This window comes from Schistocerca cancellata, chromosome 5 (genome assembly GCF_023864275.1).
Source record: "Schistocerca cancellata isolate TAMUIC-IGC-003103 chromosome 5, iqSchCanc2.1, whole genome shotgun sequence".
Lineage (NCBI taxonomy): Eukaryota > Metazoa > Arthropoda > Insecta > Orthoptera > Acrididae > Schistocerca > Schistocerca cancellata.
Window position 1 is genome coordinate 629,151,946 of NC_064630.1, and position 18,467 is coordinate 629,170,412.

Here is an 18,467-nt window from a genome sequence, read left to right on the forward strand (position 1 = left end):
CCGTATAGTTGTGCCCACCAGAGGAGGACAGATCGACTGCCGAAAAGGTTAAAGTTTTGCGTTTGTTCCCATTTTTGTTCCGTTGTTTTGTGGCTCTAACTCCGTTTCTTTTCTGCTCTCGAACACCACACATCTCCTGACAACGAGAGAAAAAAAACATATTGTGGTTCTTCAGTGTGTTTTTTACCCATTTCTAGAGTGATTTTCATGTCATTTTCATTTCCTTTGTCACCATGTGGCTTTCATTTCCCGGCTCATACTGCTCTCGATGTGACTCCCTCGCCCAATGTGAACAATTTCGTGTGTGTGTCTTTTTGTTACTCTGAATTCTACTTTGTTTGGGACACCAGCGTTTGTGTTGGTTGTGTTGTATTGTGGGTCCGCTCCGATATGTTTACTGCAGCGGAACAGACACCCACCTTCTCCTTAATCTGCGACAGCTGCCATCTGCAATGCTGCCTTTTGGATTTGATGTCTAGTTATCACACGACGTCGGAACAGCCTAGCGTAGTCGCTTTCCTGACATCACTGTAGTAGGCGGTTCCTGACACAGCACCTTATCTGAGGATAAGCGCATTCGTGACCCTGGAAGCACGTGGCCGCTGCGCTAGGTGCACCGCCAGGACCGCAGGCCTCCTCCAGCTACGACCACATCCGGTGTTGACTCTCGATGCTTGTGCGGCACCGGACGTCACGGATGCAGTGCCTATTTCGATTGCTTCCCGTGGTCGTCACTGTTACTCCGTCGGGGTCTGTCGCCGTCGGACAGCACCAACGCCGTCTGGACGCAGTGCCTCCATCTTCGTCTGCTTCTATCCTTCCTGGCAGATCTTCCGCTACTTAATACTGATATGCGCGCCTGGCCCAGTCACTTCTTATTTCACGTAGGGGAACTCGGGGCGGAACGGGATACATAATGTTTAACAATTTCTATAAAATAACGGAACAGAAGGAAACACTTCTTAAAGTGATAAAAAACACCTTGTAGTGTAACCTAATGTACCTTATTTTAAAATCACTTAAAACAATACATTTTGCCTTTTTTACAATTTTTCAAAGAAAGTCTTGCATATTTCCTGTTCCGCCCCACCCACGTGACAGAATGGGATAAGGTTATTTTTTGTTGAATTATTGCAAAAACCTTGAATTTGAGTTACGTAAACTGTAACAAAATGTTGTATAACAGGCAATTCAAACTAAGGAATGTGTAATTTAAAGCATTAAAAGTCATTCTTCAAAAGAAGAAAATATTTTAATGTCATTCTGAAAAATGTACAATGCTTAATAACCACCAAACCACTAACTACTAGAATTTTCGACAATAGTCACAAATCAGTATTTCCTCTTCATCTTCACTGTCTATGCCAGCACATGAATTGTGCGCCCACTCTGGCATGCGACCCAGCCGTCATTAGAAACGGAGTAGAAGTCCCCACAGTAGACACACTCAGAATCTTCTCTCTCTGATTCTCTCTTCTCAATCATCTTCTTCCTTTAATTTTCTTAAGGTCTTTGTTGTCCTTTGTTTTGGTTTTTTTGGGTGTACAGTTTGATATTTTTCGGTTAAGTTGAATTGGACCTGACGTCTCTGTCCTGACATTGTTTATATTTGTGCACCCTCCTCCTTTCTGTAGGTCTACTTTACGTGCGACAGCATTCTGCAGTTCCTTCTTATAAGGAGAATCTTTTAATACGACGGTTTTTCCTTTTCGTCTTGTAGTCCGCCGAATATTTTGACAGATTAGTGGGACTGGAATGACAGCCTCGGGCGATATCTGGAAAACTGAGTTGTTCGGCTAACATAGCTGGTTCGGAGAATCTGGCACCCATGAGCATCCAGTCTGGGTTTGCTTTCTACTTGCATCAAAATACGACGGGGCAGAACGGGACACTATCCCATTCTGCACAGTCCGTTCTCCCCACCCAAGAGCACTTTTGAGGTTAACAATTTTTGTGGAGTGTAATGGCTGACGTATTTAAACGCCTTTAATAACTAAAGTATAACAAATGCCATGCACTTTAAGGGAATGTGTCATTTTAAGGCATACAATTGACAACTTACATAGCGTTGAAATTCACCCGCCGGCCGTTGTGGCCATGCGGTTCTAGGCGCTTCAGTCTGGAACCGCGCGACCGCTACGGTCGCAGGTTTGAATCCTGCCTGGGGCATGGATGTGTGTGATGTCCTTAGGTTAGTTAGGTTTAAGTAGTTCTAAGTTCGAGGGGACTGATGACCTCAGTTGTTAAGTCCCATATTGCTCAGAGCCATTTTTTTTTTTAAATTCACCAAACGTTCGTAAAACGCAAGGGGTAACGAGACGGACAACAATTCACTTAGACCTCGCACTTCAAACTAAATCAGAATGGCTGCCATCACTTCCCTTCCATTCGGAGAAATAATGCACATACAACAGGTTGCAACACTGTCCGGTCTACAAGAGAGCAATTTCCCCACATTGTGCCCCGCTATCTCGTTCTGCCCTCGGTTCCACTACATACTTTCTGTGCCAGTTTTATGCAATCAGTGACCTAATATCTCCCTAGTGGTTACACACTACAAATTTCCGTCTCCTGTGCTTTCCTACTGGACGTTTCCCTTCATCTTGCTTCGGCAGGACACGATTTTATCCTACGCACCTACCTACGACGAATTGTCGTCCCTAGTGATTTCGCATCCTTTTCATGTGTTTCCTTGCATTTTTTTCCACATTTTTCTGGCCTCTGCGTCCAGCATAAAGAGAAGCCGGTGGTCCGCAATAATGTTGACATATTCCACTGATTATTGCATTACTAGAGCAGGTCCCATGCAATTCCAGGTGAATGACCCGTAGCATTATACTGTCCCATTCAACCTACGTCCTAGGCACGCTTCACGTTTAGTGCAGCCGTTTGCCTGGGTGACGGCGTAACACGACCTCACGAAACGACCTCACACGTGCCGCAAAATGGTTCATCCAAACAGGTGACACGTTTACACTGATCCATGGTCAAGTCTCTGTTGTCACTAAGTCCACTAATTGTGACTTAACGACGAGACGTCGATGCGTCAACATGGCAAACAGAGGTCTCCTCTGCTTCAGAGCTTCACCTTCAACCATGTGCGCCGAACAGTGTGCTCCCAAACGCTTGTACCTGTAGATGTGCACCGTACTCTGTCGCCACATCTACACATCGCTGCCTATCACACTTTACGGAGCGATTAAACCTCCAACCTCTACATTCTATGATGAGGATGTCCACTACCTGTGAAGCGGTTTTCCATTATCTTGTCGCCTACTAGTGGTTTCTCCGTCCTGCAACGACTTTGCACAAGTGCTCACAACAATAGTACGCGAAGAATGGATCAGCTTCATCGTTACCTAAATACTTGTTCGCAGGCTCCTAGCCAATGCAGTCTGCTCTTGTTCAAAATCGTTTATGTCGAGTTCCCCTTTGTGAACCTGCCGAGGCTATAATGATTCCCCAGTCCTCTAAACAAAAATTTTTGTACTTTCCTTACTGCAGCACCAGAGTTCATTCAATCTCGCGGTAGGCATTAACCAAAAAGTTTTGGCTCACATGTGAATCTCGACGTCGGGAACTAAAATTACGCGTACTTGGATTCCATAAAGCTGTATCTATTTTCTAGAATATGTACTTGAATCACATCTCTTTTTTCTGCATATCGTCGAGTGAAAGTGTCTGCTCTGATTATTGCTGATTGTGCGCTTAACGGTGATTCCTCAGTAGGATTCGCTGTGAGTTTGGCAATCTGTTTTAGCTGTGTATTCACTCATTCTCTCCGTTCTAGTTGACTTACAGTTCTTCTAGATATTTGAGAATTGTTTGTCAAAACATTTTAGGTGAGTTATACAGCAGTACAGAAGAGCCGGGCAAAGTGGACATGCTAAGATTTTCCTATGATCGTATGGCATTGTTTACTGGGATGTCCCATTCGGGTTCGGCAGCCAAGCGCAAGTGTTTCATTCGGCGCCACATTGGGCGACTAGCGGCCGATGATGGGGATGAAATGACGATGAGGATAACGCAACACCCAGTCCAGGAGCGGAGAAAATCTCCGACCCGGCCAGGACTCGAACCCGGTCCCAGTGCAGGGGAGGGAAGCGCGTTACCACCCAGGTAAGCAGGCGATTAGCAGTAGACGGAAATGCATGGGAATCAGTGGTTATGATCTGCAACTATTGAAGTATAATATCGAACAATTTCGTTACCTTAGGATTAAATAAAGTACTTGAAACAATACAATTTTAACAAAGTGGCGAAATTGTCACTTTCGCCCGAGATGAGCGGGCAAAGTGGCCATTTAGTTTCATACTCCACAATTAGGGATAAAAATCTGTATGGCCAAATACGTAAATACGAGCTTGTTTTATTGTTAAACATCATTCGGGTTAAGTTATTTAAACTTTTCATAAACAAACGGAGCACCATTGGCACTAAATCTACTTCTCTTCTGACCCTGAACCTGAAATTTTTTTTCGCAGTACGTCCGCTCTCTGTCTTCATCTTTATCACCAAAAGAGCTCTTCTGGTGTCCGCTTTCTCCTTTTCACACTCTTCTGTTTACCAGCTTTCTTCGCTTCTGCTGTTATCCGTTTCTCCATTTTTTTTACTTTCTTTTTCACCTCTGTCCCTACTTGCCGCCAAAGGTCACTCTTATGAAGACCTACAAAGCGTATCGGCGCGAAGCCGTATTTTTGGCGCTATTGTCGCATTTCCCCCCTACACAAATTGCCCATAAGCCATCGCCGCTATCGTCGCTTTGCCATCACTGACGCCGTTGCACAAAAGCTGTGTACCCGCTAATAGCATAACCGAAATTTCAACAAGTAACATCGATTATGGAGTCAAAATATAACACTTCCGACATAGTTTCAATAAAGAGACGTAAGTCACATTTGCTCTCCACACTGAATACCAAAATTTAAACTCACCTTACATCCTGGTAACTAAAATCCAAAAAAAATATTATACCTTCTTGGGGCGACTGGGTCCTCCAAGGACAGTAAGTTAAAGCATTTCACGCCCACGCCAACACCTTATAGCTTCCAAGACCTCAGCAGCCACTTTTCCCACCATGGACACTTTGGCCGACTGTCATCTGTCAGTTTCTGGGCGTCCTTGTGACAAACAGGGAATCAGTAGTTGCATGGTCACTTTCAAAATCTTTCTTCTAACAGTATCCAATAACGTATGGATCCAATTACGACGCTGGCTTTAGATTACATTATGGTGCCGATGTAGTAGTTTATGCTGCATCACTAACTTTCGCGAGAATATCTTCCCATTCATCCTGTTGATCATCACATCTGATTGGATAGAATATTCAGTTAATTGTTGTGCTTATTGCTCTACACTTACACTGTATTAATTGTTGTGCTTATTGCTCTACACTGTACGCAGTTGTTCCAATGACTGCTAGCAAATATTCGTGTGCACGCTGGAGGGACCTTACGGCAAAAGCGAATCGCCAGGGCACTTTGTTTTGTAGCGTTGCAAGTTTAACACTGCGCTGTGTTTTGGTTCTTTCATATTTCTACGCAACGCGGACTTGCGGCTGTTTATTGCCTGTATTTCTTCGGTTAAAATGATGATCATGGACGTAGAATTCCAGACAATGGAAATTTCTGTGAATTTATGATTTCTTTCACTACCTCTTCTTGTTTGAAAGTACTACACGAAACGTGTATTTATTCGACGCTACAATCACACCCATCGAGAATTTAGGAAAGCAAAAGAATTTTCGAGAATAAAAGCACAGAATGTCGTTCGATGTTTATTTAACTTGCAAGCTTTCAGCTTGCTGGATAATCCTCAGTCAATAAAAGATTCTTGCCAGTAAAGGCGATTACTCGAACAACTGTAGAAAATGTTAAAGGTTAAATACATACAGCTCCTACAGGGCTGTAAGCTTCTCTCAAATATTACAGTTTATTTGCGTATGGCGTCTGAATAACTGAGGGCTTATAGGTCAATGGTACGTGATACAAGGTAGCGGCTATGACAGTTCCGTTTTTTCGTATTCCCAAAGAATATGAGTGCTGGTACCCGGAATACAGCCTGTCGGGATATACCAGTAAAACTTAATACACTCCTGGAAATGGAAAAAAGAACACATTGACACCGGTGTGTCAGACCCACCATACTTGCTCCGGACACTGCGAGAGGGCTGTACAAGCAATGATCACACGCACGGCACAGCGGACACACCAGGAACCGCGGTGTTGGCCGTCGAATGGCGCTAGCTGCGCTGCATTTGTGCACCGCCGCCGTCAGTGTCAGACAGTTTGCCGTGGCATACGGAGCTCCATCGCAGTCTTTAACACTGGTAGCATGCCGCAACAGCGTGGACGTGAACCGTATGTGCAGTTGACGGACTTTGAGCGAGGGCGTATAGTGGGCATGCGGGAGGCCGGGTGGACGTACCGCCGAATTGCTGAACACGTGGGGCGTGAGGTCTCCACAGTACATCGATGTTGTCGCCAGTGGTCGGCGGAAGGTGCACGTGCCCGTCGACCTGGGACCGGACCGCAGCGACGCACGGATGCACGCCAAGACCGTAGGATCCTACGCAGTGCCGTAGGGGACCGCACCGCCACTTCCCAGCAAATTAGGGACACTGTTGCTCCTGGGGTATCGGCGAGGACCATTCGCAACCGTCTCCATGAAGCTGGGCTACGGTCCCGCACACCGTTAGGCCGTCTTCCGCTCACGCCCCAACATCGTGCAGCCCGCCTCCAGTGGTGTCGCGACAGGCGTGAATGGAGGGACGAATGGAGACGTGTCGTCTTCAGCGATGAGAGTCGCTTCTGCCTTGGTGCCAATGATGGTCGTATGCGTGTTTGGCGCCGTGCAGGTGAGCGCCACAATCAGGACTGCATACGACCGAGGCACACAGGGCCAACACCCGGCATCATGGTGTGGGGAGCGATCTCCTACACTGGCCCTACACCACTGGTGATCGTCGAGGGGACACTGAATAGTGCACGGTACATCCAAACCGTCATCGAACCCATCGTTCTACCATTCCTAGACCGACAAGGGAACTTGCTGTTCCAACAGGACAATGCACGTCCGCATGTATCCCGTGCCACCCAACGTGCTCTAGAAGGTGTAAGTCAACTACCCTGGCCAGCAAGATCTCCGGATCTGTCCGCCATTGAGCATGTATGGGACTGGATGAAGCGTCGTCTCACGCGGTCTGCGCGTCCAGCACGAACGCTGGTCCAACTGAGGCGCCAGGTGGAAATGGCATGGCAAGCCGTTCCACAGGACTACATCCAGCATCTCTTCGATCGCCTCCATGGGAGAATAGCAGCCTGCATTGCTGGGAAAGGTGGATATACACTGTACTAGTGGCGACATTGTGCATGCTCTGTTGCCTGTGTCTATGTGCCTGTGGTTGTGTCAGTGTGATCATGTGATGTATCTGACCCCAGGAATGTGTCAATAAAGTTTCCCCTTCCTGGGACAATGAATTCACGGTGTTCTTATTTCAATTTCCAGGAGTGTATTTGACGAAAGCTTACACCGCCGAAAGAACAATACTTTACATGAATTTAAGCTATATAATTCTCAGTTACTCTTGAGTCTACAATACACTGAGAATTTTGAAAAATTTATTTCTGGCTGAAAGTACCGTTATGTTGCCAAACTCAAACAGAAAGCTGCTTTCACTTACATAGTTCTACAATCGCACAGCAGGAAACAGTTATAATGTAGGCGGCGATTATCTGATAGAACTGGCAACGAGGATTGTGAGCAGGAGGAGGATAACAGATCTTTCGGATATCCTCTCGTTTGAGAAAACATTATGACAGGAAAAATCCGTTCACAGGTACTGGCGAGGTCATCGGTAACCAACAACTGCCGTGTCACCATCTGCCGTTGGCGTAATTGGATTGGCCTCTCTCCCAGCCACTGTCAGTTTTCGTGATCTGAAGCCGCTACTACTCGGTCATGTAATTCCTAAGCTGACATCACTGCGTCACGAAACTAAATGTACCCCGTACCAGTTTCCTCACACAGGCAAAAGTCCTGGCAGCACGAGGAATCGAACTCGGGTCCTTCGCATGTCAGATAGCCTTACCAGTCAACTGAGGATGCAGACATTTTCAAATGAATATCAACAGAACAGTAATAGTAGGGTACTGTGGGTGCCGGTACAATTTTGATATTAAACTGAAATCAAATTGATAAGTAAATTGATAGATTAATTATCTCCTAACCACGCCCATCCACCCCATCCACACACTAAACCCCATGAGACGTCATGTGTTTTCCTCATCCTGCAGGTGGTTCCCCGCACGCTCCCCCTCCCCACCAATCCTCCTCCCTTTCCACAATCTACCCTATTGGCGGGAAATTCGAATTTTGACGGGAATTTCGAATTTTGGCGGTAATTTCATTGTCCCAGGGAATTGGTGGGAGATTAAAAATGGCGGTGTCCTTTCCGGGACATGAAACCTGAACCTTCTAGACAGAAAACCCAACGAACCCCAAAAACACTGAAATTGCCCGGATGCATGAGAGGACTGTTAGGTTAGTGTAATTTATTTATTTTTATAGGGAAACAAAGGTAAATATGGGTTCTAATTACTTATTTAATCATTCACAACTATATGCATGCAACTATATGCACAGCACAAGGAGTGCCTAAAATCGTAATAAAGATTAAAAATTTACGATTTCATACATCTGGTATTATCGTAGTGGGGAAAAATTTCGGATTACCACTCGAAACAAGTGACAGGCAAGCTCAAACTTCGCTCTTCACCTACAAGCTGGGGAGAAAAGGGCAGGGGTGTATGGTACTATCTTACTTTTTTGGTGGAAAATGTATTCAACTGATGAGATACTGCTGTTGGATAGAGAGGAGTTCAGTAAGTATTATCTGTAAGCATACAGCTGAGGACTGTATCTATTGCAGTTTGGCGTCAGAGTTCGCAACAGACGCCTCCTCGACAATCACTCTGCGGCCCATTGGATCAAAGTTAATACACTCTGCCGTAATTGAAGGAAAATGCATCACTGCTCTAATAAACCATCTAAATTGTCATGAAAAAAAAAAAACAGCACTCGTAATGAATAAGTCAAAACGCAACACATCTACTGGGGAATGGGAAAAACTCATACTAATAACACAACTATCACAAAAACCGACCCCAGAACATTGCCGATGGTCAGCAATTGCAGCTGTGTTCTGCACGATAGGCACATACAAACTAAGAAACTAACGAACTTGGAGGTAACCTTAACCCCTCCTCCCCTTCCAACATTCATCTCCCTCTCCCTCCCTCGCCGGCTGCGGTGGCCGAGTGATTCTAGGCACTTCAACTCGGAACCGCGCGACTGCTACGGTCGCAGGTACGAATCCTGCCTGGGGCATGGATGTGTGTGCTGTCCTTAGGTTAGTTAGGTTTAAGTAGTTCTAAGTTCTAGGGGACTGATGACCTAAGATGTTAAGTCCCATAGTGCTTAGAGCCAGTGGTCCACAAAGAGATCTTTCAGATGGCATTGATACACTGTCACAGACAGACAAAAGGAAATAATATAACGCTTCTTACAATCCGTTAAATAAACTTCAGGGTAAGACAGGACCCCTCTGAATATCCAGAGGACCCTCCAGATCGCTCTTCCAGTCGGCTAGCTGCTGCTGCCACCCCCAACTTTTTGGTGTATGGCCCTTCCAGTGTGGCACCAGCTTGCAGCAGTCGCTGATTGCTTTGATGTGACTGTCCTTCGTCAACACAAAAACATGTACAGCTAAACAATAGGAGGTGAATGGAAGGCCGTTCCAAGTGCAACTTCTTCGTATAAAATATAGCAACATAACCCCGCCTCCAAACTCTGCACCCCTGGACAGGTTGCAGCTGCATCAGCGACCTCACACACAGACTAGGCATGCCTCCGACGCTTCCAATAAGGCCCTCGTTATGTGATGAAGAATTCCTTTAATTAATCTCAATGCTTCTCTTATAACCAAGCATCTATTAAAAAGGAAAACACAATCGCGACGATAATAAATGTCCTTTTTCCACGAAAATAGGTGCAGTCCATTCTCCTTTACTTTTATCAGCAAAGACGGTACAGTATTTACGTTCGACTGCAGTGTACAATTCACATCTCATTATTTTGCGACATCCGACTAAGTGCACCAGCAGCAATTACATTCAGAGATCAGCCGATACATCCCCAATACACATCCACCCTCTGTAAATTGGAAAAAAAACTTCCACCAGTTTGCTCTGAAAATTGCCAATCGCCACAGAATATTTTAGTTATTTCGAAACCGTCAACAGAGTAAAGAAAAAGCGATAATTTAAACTCCAAAGAAGAAACATCTGTGTTGAGCAATTTTTTTGAACTTGATGAACAAATTACTCAACCCGAGAGCGTCTTTCACGTTCAAATCAGTTTCTGTAAATACACTGACATTCATGTGTGCCCTACAAATATTTCAGACAAGTGAAATAACATTAAAGAATATAATGTTTCACACCATTGGCTCACATGTTGGAAGAAACACGATCATTTTACGTTCAACGACAACGTGCTATAATTCAAGAGGACGTTGCTGTTGTGTACCCTATGGCAAGTCTCAATTTACTGATGTGAAGCTCTATCACATCTGCATTTATGGAACCAATAGCGGGAGTCTGACTTGTAGCAAAACCTCCTATAAGATTTTACTGCGTCCCTCTCTCTCTCTCTCTCTCTCTCTCGTCCATTATATCGAAACCAATTACCGTCTGCATGCTTACATTTGATATTTTTGATCCACAACTCCCCTCCAGCAATATTTTTGTAAACATTTTATCATAAAGTAGATTCTTGTGTTCTACTTTTGTATGCAATTCGATCATCACAGCCTGTTTCACGCTATCTACTTCCATGTCGGGAAAAAAACACTATCACTTATATGTTCCACAATGAGCTGTAATTCAAGTGGTGTCTATAATTAGAGTTTACGAATTATGAAATGGCAGAGGACTTCCGGTAACAACTATCTGTAAACACACAGTCTTGACGATAATAATAGAAAGAGTCATGATACCACGAGAATAGATACATCCGATTTCTATTAGTTTTACGAGCAATTCTGGTGCAGTTTTTAGAGAACTATCTGCACCCATTCTTTAACCAGTTATACCACGTCTCACAATAGAATCTCCTATAAGATTTTGCCGCATCTCTCAATTGCGATATGTGGAAAAAACAGATACCACCTGTGTTTTGAATCCAGAGTATTACGTATAAACGTATCGCCCCATTGGAACTCGAGGAGAGTGCTCGAAGTCGCTTGCACAGATCTGCGTTACATTATGTCGACTGTACTAGAAGAAGACCATATCCTGCAGACTGTCAATCACAAGAGAGGGCAAAATTCAATCTTCAAGCATCTAAAATAATGCATCTCGGATCTTACAGTAGTGCAATAGGAGCGCACTGGTTGGAGGATATATCTGAAGAGAGACTCCAACTCGGATTGTGGTTAAGGGCGAATCCCAAGCTCATGGTTATGAACATCTGGTCGTTATTAGCTGTTTAATACATTGATTTTCTGACTGTAATACATCAAAACAGGGTATGACTACAGTTTTGTAAACTGCCATACACTTTGTTTTTCTACGATGACTTCAAGGACTATGTCAGGTGCTAAAACGATATTAAAACGTTTCGATCGTTTGGCTCTCACGGAAAGCTAATGTAAACCCACACAGGTCGGTAGAAATAAAACACAAAGACGATGTATCTCACTGAAAAAAATGTGAAAGACATCGCAACGTATGGAAACTGGAAGAATTTGCAGCATCGTAGATGATTTCCAACAGCTATCCAAAGATGATGATCTATACAGTTAATTTCATCTTCCACAGCGATGGGGTAGGGGATGTCTCGGTATTCCGTTTCCATGACAATTGTTTCCTCATTTTTCTGTCATGTACGTGATTACCGTTCCGTTTTTGATCATCGCCGGAAGGTACCTTTCACGACACGCACGATGTACTTGAAGCAATAGAGGTATAATCCTGACTACGTAATTGACAAATCTTACTCGTCCAAAAAGAAACATGTGGAGGGAATCACAGCATATGGAAATAGGAGAGACTACAGCTTTCAGAACTACTGTCTGAAAGTGCTTACCTCTACACTTAATCCCAAACTAAACTGTGACAAGTACTACATATGCAGCGTTCCGCCAATGCTTCATAATATCTGCGTCATTTGCTCAATCACATCCCCATTACTTTGGTAGTACCATATACTGCATGGCATCAATTGTGAAGCATTATTCCGCTTTCTGGAGGCAGTACCAGGAAGGTACCAGCATGAGAGAAGTGATCGTAGAGCATAAACACAGACTCCTATGATTACGTGGTTCTGCACCTAAAAGTGCTATATTGTTAATGCCATACGGTTTCCTAAGTATTAGTAGTGCGGAATGCAACGCTCGTAATGCTATAACGCATATATATTTGGCCAACACCGGACATACAACCATCCTGCAAGTTTTCTACAGTAACAGATTTTAAAATGATGAAACTACTTCCTTCTATACTTTTATGGTGTCCGAGGATATTATCGTCAGTGCATATCCATCGCTCGAGCTTCTTATAAACCAAGTAGAATGGAGTCCGAAGACTGCTGTTATGTCTCTTAGGAAACTAATCGATTTTATACGTCTTTTTAAGTCATTCACACTTCCCGCATCAGTCGTGCTTATAATTAGTCGTATTATCGGTTTTGGTGGATATGGCTATGTCTCACTAGGAAATAGAACGAAGACAAAACGAATGAATATTTTCAATAGCTGATACACTGAGGTACCACCCACATGCTACTGCTCGAAAATACTCACGAAGAAGCAGCACAATCAGCAGCCAAAGGGGACGTAGTAGTCTTGGTCAGGAGAAGGGCTGACGGCACCCTAGGTCGTGGGGTGTATCGGAAGACAACGCACACTGATCTGTATTTGCAGACAGCTGCCACCACCCTTCACAGAGGAACGGGGTACTTAAAACTCTAGTACATAGGGCGCGCACTATCTCTGACGCAGAGAGTCTACCCCAGGACTTGGAACACCTGAGAACTGTATTTCGAAAAAATGGGTACTCAGAGTGGCAGATTCAACGTGCTCTCCACCCAACCACTGCAGCACAACCTGTTGAGATGGATGAAGCCACGAGGGAGGAGGTAGGCACTGCATTTATTCCATACACAGGCGCACTCTCGGAGAAAATCGCCCGCATTCTGAAGAAACAGGTCGGAACTGTGTTTTGTCCTCCAAATAAAACTCGTGCACTGGTGGGGAGCGCCAAAGATGACCTCGGTTTGAGGAAGGCCGGCGTGTATCAGATTCCGTGTCAATGTGGCAAGTCGTATATTGGTCAGACGATGCGTACCGTCGAGGTTCGATGCCGTGAACACCAGAGGCACACTCGACTGATGTATCCGAGCAAGTTCGCGGTCGCTGAACATTGTTTGTCGGAAAATCACGCCATGGAGTATGACCGCACGAGGATTCTGGTACAGACGTCGAGATACTGGGACAGCGTTGTTAGAGAGGCCATCGAAATTCGCACCAATGACGACCTCATAAACCGTGACTGTGGCTATAATCTTAGCAAGGCTTGGGAACCAGCGATTGGGTTAATCAAGAGTAAATCGAGCAAACGTATAGTTGTGACGATCACGGCGGACAGAGCCATCACACCGACGTCATCTCAGACGCCGTCGCAATCTGTTCCACCGCGCGACCGTGGCGCGGGGCGCGGACGGCGGAGGGAGCGCGCCGCGGGCGGAGGGTATTTAAATCGGCCGCCGCCGCGACCGAACCCAGTTCCCTCTGAGCAGCCATAGCGTACGGATCTCCGTGCCGGCACGTTCACAGGAGCTCAGTCCGTCAGTTCACCTGATGATGGCGACATGTATGATCGCCGAAATATTGTGCCCGTTGGACACTATAGACCGGCAGCACACCCGTGGATATTTCGATTATCAAATACGCCGGGAGAAACTCAAGAATCACAGTCATATTGCTGTTTACAGTAGCATCAATTGCAGTACTATACCGTCTGACTAATGTGCTGTTCTGTACCGTACATGGGAATAAAAATGACGAAGGACTGGCTCCATCCTTCTCACGGACATCTTGCACAAAATATAGTGGAATTGTGTTGATGATCTGCGATTATCGTGGATTTTTAAGAGTATAAAAGGAAGCGTAACAGGCGCAACAGGATGTCTTGGTTTGTAGTTATTACTGGACAATATCGATAATATAACGCATCGAAGATACTATGCTCTTTAGCAGAATGAATTTAAATGTGCTTACATCTCCTACAGAATCGTTTGGCGACGAGTTTTTTGCTCTTTGTGGACCTGTTGCACAGTCCAAAATAACATACGAGCGGTTGAAATCGAGAATTCGCGAATGGTGATATGCATGCATAGTTGTATGTGTGTAGAGCTGTCAGCGACGGACGATTGCGGCTCTAATGCATAACTTGCTACATTTTCGTGTACAAATTTCGTAGCCTGAGCTACGGGCACTCTGTAGGTGAGAGACAGGGAAACTCACGTTCCAGGATGGTCAGTGCTGTCGACACACTGTCAGTTAATGAATAACTTATTACTAAGATAAAAAAATACCCGGAATATACAGTCTGTAGATGTCCTGAAATGGTAGTGGGGCGTATCAGAGTTAGAAGGTACAAACAAAAGTTGTGAATCTCATCTGGCAAGCAATAAGAGCATATACTCGTGGGAAAAGGTATCAGAGCGGCAGCAGAAATCAACGCTGTACATATATCGACTCACTGTTGCAGATGCCTACACGGTAGAGTGGAAGTCAGGTATGCCAGACTTTGAGTTTGCACCAAGTGCATCGTCACATGAGTATGCAGACAAACTCTCTGATGTGTCGTAGCAGTACACAGATTTGTTTCCAGACGAGTTTCCAATCCGAGCCACTCGCTGAGCCTCATATAGGTACGAGGCGAGTGTTAATATACTTTTCATGATCTCCCTATCCAAAATGCATGCATGCAGATCATCTGGAAGAGGTGAACTCGGAATTGTTTAGTAGATTGGTGTATAGGATACGCAAAACTCCTTGTATAAAATCAAAAAACGCATTGGTAGGCCCACAATATGACCATATACATACGAAAAAATAACACGAAAATACGTAAAAATCGGTAAAATCGATGAAAACTTGGTATAATTACGACAAATTGATGGAAAATACGTGCAATTGAGGGAAATACGAATAAATACGTAAAATTGAGAAAAAACTTGCAAAATTAAGTGAAATAAGAAAAGAGAAAATTAGAAAAAGGTACGACGGTATACGAGGAACTGAGATGGGTTTGGGGTAGCGGACACTTAAGGCCGAGAAAAGCTTTAAAAATTATGACTCTGGCTGCATTCAGTTTTAAGCCTCTCCCTCCCCCTGTAAATTGCGTGGGTTTTCGTAACACATACCCCAACAAAGGCGATGTAAGTATTACACAGAGGTGTTATGTTAAAGCATGCCAAATATAACATTCCAATCCAAAGCTGTGTTCTCACACATAGAGTCGCATATAAATATTACCGAATTATAGCCGGTTCTCACGAACAATGTTATTCCTTAAGTACCAAGGAGAAGAATCAGTGCTTTTACCAGACTTAAACCATTCCCTTGAGTATTCTGTAGGAGAGCAGACTGATGACACGTGTATCACCTTAAACAGTGTGAGGGGGGAGTACTTTAAAGATGTGGTGTTACGACGAAATTGCTATATTATCCTACACACGAGCAAAACTACCTAAAATCAGACCAAGACTTCTTTGTCCAAGAGCAATGCTACCAGAGCTGTGGTGATGCTACTGTAAACAGCAATAAGACGGTTACATCTCCTTTGGCTACTGATTGTGCTGCTTCTTCGTGTATATTTTCGTGCAGCAGCTTATGGATGGTACCTCAATGAATCAGCTATCGAAAATATTCATGTCGGTTTTTCTTCGCTTTATTTCCTAGTGTGAAATAGCGGCTTCCGTCAACCGATACCACTACTAATTATTAGCACGACTGATGGGGGAAGTGTGATTTAGAGTACGTACGTTTCTGACTTGAAAAGACGTATAAAATCCATAAGTTTTCTAAGAGAAAGTAGTCTCCGGACTCTGTTCTGTTTGGTTTATTGAGCAGCTCGAGCGGTGGATACACTGACGATGCCATCCTACAACACCTGAACAGAGTAGAAGAAAGTAGTTCTATCCTTTTAAAGTTTGTCACCGTAGTGATTGGGGTAGGAAACTTGCAGGGTAGTTGTATATACGATGTTGGACAAATATAGAGTGCGTTAGAGCATTACGAGCGTTGCATTCCGCACTACCACTAGTTTGCAAATCGTACGGGTTTAACAAAATAGCATTTTTAGGTGCGGAACCATGTAACGATAGGATGGTGTGTTTATGCCCTATGATCATTTCTCTCATGCTGGTACCTTCCTGGTAGTGACAGTGGAATAATGCTTCAGAATTGATGGCACGCTAGATTTACATGAAATGATTCAAACTCCATCTGTCTGGAGCTTCATCATATATAAACCATACATTTCTTCTTAACCGTCTGTTGTATCACAGCAACGTTCTCTTGTCTACAGTACACCGATAAGAGGCGCTACTGTCCTCGACACGTAGGCATCTGGAGAGTCTGGATGAATGTCTTGGGTAAGATTGGTGCTGCAGGGATGATTGGTGTAGGACAATGTGAGAGGGGTCTGTCAATCTCTGACCTTATCCGACGAATGAGAGAATACTCTGCGACGCTCATCCACACAGGGAAAGATGGCCAGTCGTAAGACTAAGTTCTGCACTGTCATCGTTGTGCTGGAAATATGTAGATAACCTGATTGCATCAGTATAGAACGCTGCATTCGCCATCAAGTATATTGTAGCTGCAAAGTAGTGGAGGGGTGATTTAGCGATGATACAGAAATTGGGGAGAATTCTACTATATCATTGGCTGCCGTTGGAACTACGTAACAACTGGTATACTTTGATGTATATGGTCGAATGGATGTATTCCACAGTCGTGTAGCTGCTTTGGCAATCTCGTATATGGTACTTGCAAAGTAGTGGAGTGGCGATTTAGCAACGATGCAGAAATTGGGAAGCATTCTGCTGTGTCACTGGCCGGCGTTGAAATTACAGGACAACTGGTAAAACTGATAAAATTGATCGCGCGATCACGTGCGGTGTGCATTACAGTACATTGTTCCGTATCAACAGTGTCTTTCCCGTCCCGTCATCTACAGGTATGCTGTTAATTACCGTATAATGAGATCCCTTGGTAGAGATGGAGGGAGCCTTGGCGGAACGCCGGATATCTGATACTTGTCACAGTGGAGTTTGGGATTAAATGTAGAGGGCAGCCCCTTCAGACAGTAGTCCTCAATGCTGCAGACTCTCCTGTACCCATATGCTGTTATGTCCTAGAAATTTTATTTTTTCACCAATAAGATGACCGAACCTCTTTTTATTTCGACTACCTCCAGCGCGTTGTGACTGGTACCTTCCGGCGATGAACAACAGTGTAACAGTAATCATGTACATGACTGCAAAATGAGGAAACAATGGTCATCGGAACATTTAACGTCGAGACATCCCGTATCCCATAGCTGTGGAAGAGGAGAGATGGAGGGAGCCTTGGCGGACCGCCGGATGTCTGCTACTTGTCACAGTGGAGTTTGGGATTAAACGTAGAGGGCAGCCGCTTGACACACCACCTTCGGAAAACAGCTCTAAAATGCTGCACGTTCTTCCAGTTTCCATATGTTGCGATGTCTTCCACATTTCTGTCAATGAAATTCATCGCCTTTGTGTTTTATATCTACCGACCTGTGTGTTGTGGGACCTGCATACTTCACAGTTTACATCAAGCGAAAAAAAAAAAAAAGCAATGTGTTAACCTGCTTATGAAGGACCGATACAGGAACCGTCTCTTGTGATGGATAGTCTGCTGGATATGGTCTTCCTCCAGTACAGTCGACAAAACGTAATGGATCTGTGCAAGCGACTTCGAGCACTGGTCTCGTTTTCCAACGGGGTGATGCGTGTATATGTAATATACTCTATGTCAACACACAGACGGTATCTGTTTTTTCGATATATCGGAATTTAGAGATGCGGTAAAATCACGCAGACTGTATTTGGTTTCCATCTAATGGAAGAGAGAGAGAGAGAGAGAGAGAGATGCAGTTAAATCTCATAGGAGGTTTTATTACAAGAGAGACTCTCACTATTTGTTCTGCAAACGCAGATGTGATACAGCTTCACATTGATAAAACGAGACTTACCACAGTGTACAAAAAAGCAGTGTCCTCTTGTTTTAAAGCACATTGTTGTCGAGCGTAAAATGATTTTGTTTACCCAACATGGGAGCCAGTGATGTGAAATATTTTATTCTCTAATGC

At 44.4% G+C, this 18,467-nt stretch overlaps 1 protein-coding gene across 1 annotated transcript in view; it reads right to left on the bottom strand.

Moving 5' to 3' along the window:
- The window catches only part of LOC126187999 (glutamate receptor 1-like), a 1,505,209-nt gene that overhangs the window by 1,209,391 nt on the left and 277,351 nt on the right, over positions 1–18,467 (bottom strand). The window lies entirely within an intron of this gene.